At 42.9% G+C, this 4,134-nt stretch overlaps 1 non-coding gene across 1 annotated transcript; it reads right to left on the minus strand.

The window, feature by feature from the left end:
• Window positions 1–742: 742 nt before the first annotated feature.
• LOC112731320 (small nucleolar RNA R71) lies at window positions 743–850 on the minus strand. Its single transcript, XR_003167103.1, has one exon. It is a non-coding gene; the product is annotated as a small nucleolar RNA R71 (small nucleolar RNA).
• Window positions 851–4,134: the final 3,284 nt, after the last annotated feature.

A 4,134-nucleotide genomic window follows, 5' to 3' on the forward strand; every position in this document is an offset into this window, starting at 1 on the left:
ATTTCGAAAATTCTTTCCCTCTTCTCACATCCTTCTATTTAAGGGACTAACACTCCTCCTCAAGGTGCAATTCGAACTCTATCCTTCTTGATAAGTTCGAATTCTTCTCTTTCTACCTCCTCCTTCTATTTTTCTTTTCCTCTGACACCTCAAGGAATCTCTATACTGTGACATAGAGGATTCCATACTTTCTTCTTTTCTCTTTTATATGAGCAGGAGTAAGGACAAAGACATTCTGGTTGAGGCTGATCCTTAACCCGAAAGGACCTTGAAGAGAAAGCTGAGAGAAGCTAAAGTACAACTCTCTCTAGAGGACCTAACAGAGCTTTTCAAACAAGAAGAAGCCATGGCAGCCGAAAATACCAACAATGCAAGGAAGGTGCTTGGTGACTTTACCGCACCTACTCCTGACTTCTATGGGAGAAGCATATCTATCCCTGCCATTGGAGCAAACAATTTTGAGCTTAAGCCTCAATTAGTTTCTCTAATGCAACAGAATTGCAAGTTTCATGGACTTCCATTGGAAGATCCTCATTAATTCTTAGCTGAATTCTTGCAAATCTGTGGCACTGTCAAGACTAATGGGGTTGATCCCGAGGTCTACAAGCTTATGCTTTTTCCTTTTGCTGTAAGAGACAGAGCTAGAACATGGTTGGATTCACAACCTAAAGAAAGCTTGAATTCTTGGGAAAAGCTAGTCAATGCCTTCTTGGCAAAGTTCTTTCCACCTCAAAAATTGAGCAAGCTTAGAGTGGAAGTCCAAACCTTCAGACAGAAGGAAGGTGAATCCCTCTATGAAGCTTGGGAAAGATACAAGCAATTGATCAGAAGGTGTCCTTCTGACATGCTTTCAGAATGGAGCATCATAGGTATCTTCTATGATGGTCTGTCTGAACTGTCCAAAATGTTATTGGACAGCTCTGCTGGAGGATCTCTTCATCTGAAGAAGACGCTTGCAGAAGCTCAGGAACTCATTGAAATGGTTGCAAATAACCAATTCATGTACACCTCTGAAAGGAATCCTATGAATAATGGGACAAATCAGAAGAAAGGAGTTCTTGAGATTGATACTCTGAATGCCATATTGGCTCAGAACAAAATATTGACTAAGCAAGTCAATATGATTTCTCAGAGTCTGTTTGGAATACAAGCTGCATCAGTCAGTACTAAGGAAGCTTCCTCTGAAGAAGAAGCTTATGACCCTGAGAACCCTGCAATGGAAGAGGTGAATTACATGGGAGAACCCTATGGAAACACCTATAATTCTTCATGGAGAAATCATCCAAATCTCTCATGGAAGGATCAACAGAGACCTCAACAAGGCTTCAACAACAGTAATGGTGGAAGAAATAGGTTTAGCAATAGCAAGCCTTTTCCATCATCTTCTCAGCAACAGACAGAGGATTCTAAGCAGAGCCACTCTGACTTAGCAACTGTAGTCTCTGATCTAATTAAAACCACTCAAAGTTTCATGACTGAAACAAGGTCCTCCATTAGAAATTTGGAGGCACAAGTAGGTCAACTGAGGAAGAAAGTTACTGAACTCCCTCCTAGTACTCTTCCAAGCAATACAGAAGAGAATCCAAAAGGAGAGTGCAAGGCCATCAACATGACCCACACGGCCGAACTTGGAGAGGAAGAAGAGGCAGTGATTTCCACTGAGGAAGACCTCACTGGATGTCCCCTGGCCTCCAAGGAGTTCCCTCATGAGGAACCATGGGAATCTGAGGCTCACACTGAGACCATAGAGATTCCATTGAATTTACTTCTGCCATTCATGAGCTCTGATGAGTATTCTTCCTCTGAAGAGGATGAAGATGTTACTGAAGAGCAAGTTGCTAAGTACCTTGGAGCAATCATGAAACTAAATGCCAAGTTATTTGGTAATGAGACTTGGGAGGATGAACCCCCCTTGCTCACCAAAGAACTGGATGACTTGACTAGGCAGAAATTACCTCTGAAGAGACAAGATCCTGGAAAGTTCTCAATACCTTGTACCATAGGCACCATGACCTTTGAGAAGGCTTTGTGTGACCTAGGGTCAAGTATAAACCTCATGCCTCTCTCTGCAATAGAGAAGCTAGGGATCATTGAGGTACAAGCTGCAAGAATCTCACTAGAGATGGCAGACGATTCAAGGAAATAGGCTTATGGACTTGTAGAGGATGTCTTGGTAAAGGTTGAAGGCCACTACATCCCTGCTGATTTCATAATCCTAGAGACTGGGAAATGTATGGATGAATCCATCATCCTTGGCAGACCCTTCCTAGCCACAGCAAAAGCTGTAATTGATGTTGATAGAGGAGAATTGATCATCCAAGTGAATGAAGAATCCCTTGTGTTTAAAGCTCAAGGATATCCCTCTGTAACCATGGAGAGGAAGCATGAAGAGCTTCTCTCAATACAGAGTCAAACATAGCCCCCACAGTCAAACTCTAAGTTTGGTGTTGGGAGGCCACAACCAAACTTTAAGTTTGGTGTTGAACCCCCACATTCAAACTCTAAAGTTTGGTGTTGGGAGGTTCCAACATTGCTCTAAACATCTGTGAGGCTCCATGAGAGCCTACTGTCAAGCTATTGACATTAAAGAAGCACTTGTTGGGAGGCAACCCAATCTTTAATTATCTATGTTAAATTTCTATTTGTTATTTTATGTTTTCTGTAGGTTGATGATCATGTAAAGTAAAAAAAAACAATTGAAAAAGAAAAAACAGAAGGAAAAACAGTATTAAAAACAGAACACCCTGGAGGAGAAACTTACTGGCATTTAAACGCCAGAAATGGGCACTAGACTGGCGTTTAATGCCAGGAATGGGCAAGAAGCTGGTGTTAAACGCCAGAAATGGGCAGCAGCCTGGTGTTTAACGCCAGGATTAGCAGAAAGGGGCATTTTTGCACGCCACTTGGTGCAGGGATATCCTTGACACCTCAGGATTTGTGGACCCCACAAGATCCCCACCTACCCCACCTCTCTCTCTCTTCTTCACCCATTCACCAATCACCTCAATACCTCTTCCCCAAAAACCCCTCACCTATCAAATCCCACCATTCTCTTCACCACTCACTTCCATCCTTCATAAAACCCCACCTACCTCACCATTCAAATTCAAACCATATTCCCACCCAAACCCACCCAAAATGGCCGAACTATACCCCCCTCTCCACTCCTATATAAACCCATCTTTACTCCTTCATTTTCACACAACATACACACTACTTCTCCCCCTTGGCCGAAACACTAAGCCCCCTCCATCTCCTCTATTTCTTCTTCTTCTACTCTCTTCTTTCTTCTTTTGCTCAAGGACGAGAAAACCTTCTAATTTTGGTGTGATAAAACCGTTGCTTTTTATTTTTCCATAACCATTTATGGCACCTAAGGTTAGAGAAACCTCTAGAAAGAGGAAAGGGTGCATCAAGACCACTTCTATGAAGTTGTGGCCAAGAAGAAGGTGATCCCCGAGGTCCCTTTTAAGCTAAAAAAGAATGAATATCCAGAGATCCGACATGAGATTCGAAGAAGAAGTTGGGAAGTTCTCACCAACCCCATTCAACAAGTCGGAATCTTAATGGTTCAAGAGTTCTATGCCAATGCATGGATCACCAAGAACCATGATCAAAGTGTGAACCCGGACCCAAAGAATTGGCTTACAATGGTTCGGGGGAAATGCTTAGATTTTAGCCCGGAGAATGTAAGGTTGGCATTCAACTTGCCCATGATGCAAGGAGATGCACACCCCTACACTAGAAGGGTCAACTTTGATCAAAGGTTGGACCAAGTCCTCATAGACATTTGTGAAGAGGGCGCTCAATGGAAGAGAGATTCAAGAGGGAAGCCAGTTCAACTAAGAAGGCATGACCTTAAGCCCGTGGCTAGGGGATGGTTGGAGTTTATCCAACACTCAATCATTCCCACTAGCAACCGGTCTGAAGTTACTATAGACCGGGCTATCATGATCCATAGCATCATGATTAGGGAGGAAGTAGAAGTTCATGAAGAACTTTACAAGGTGGCAGACAAGTCCTCTACTTTGCAAGGTTAGCCTTCCCTCATCTCATCCCATCATTAAGAAAAGGATGGAGCAAACAAGAGATCCCACTCATGGACATGAGGAAATTCCTCATCATGAAATCTCT

Source organism: Arachis hypogaea, chromosome 12, assembly GCF_003086295.3.
Source record: "Arachis hypogaea cultivar Tifrunner chromosome 12, arahy.Tifrunner.gnm2.J5K5, whole genome shotgun sequence".
Taxonomy (NCBI): Eukaryota; Viridiplantae; Streptophyta; class Magnoliopsida; order Fabales; family Fabaceae; genus Arachis; species Arachis hypogaea.